The following is a 479-nucleotide window of genomic DNA, read 5'->3' as shown; positions in this document are numbered from 1 at the left end:
ATGATGCTGTGCAAGTGCTGCACTCAATATGCCAGCAAATTTGGAAAACTCAGCAGTGGCCACAGGACTGGAAAAGGTCAGTTTTCATTCCAATCCCAAAGAAAGGCAATGCCAAAGAATGCTCAAACACCCACACATACACACAAGTCCTTCAGTCGTGTCCAACTCTGTGACCCCATGGATTGCAGCCCACCAGGCTCCTCAGTCCATGGGATTTTCCAGGCATGAATACGGGACTGGGTTGCTGTTTCCTTCTCCAAAGAATGCTCAAACTACCACACAATTGCACTCATCTCACACGCTACTAAAGTAATGCTCAAAATTCTCCAAGCCAGGCTTCAGCAATACGTGAACCATGAACTTTCAGATGTTCAAGCTGGTTTTTGAAAAGGCAGAGGAACCAGAGATCAAATTGCCAACATCCACTGGATCATGGAAAAAGCAAGAGAGTTCCAGAAAAACATCTATTTCTGCTTTAT

This window comes from Bison bison, unplaced genomic scaffold (assembly GCF_000754665.1).
Source record: "Bison bison bison isolate TAMUID 2011002044 unplaced genomic scaffold, Bison_UMD1.0 scf7180017864050, whole genome shotgun sequence".
NCBI lineage: Eukaryota > Metazoa > Chordata > Mammalia > Artiodactyla > Bovidae > Bison > Bison bison.
Note: the sequence above shows the minus strand (reverse complement) of the source record.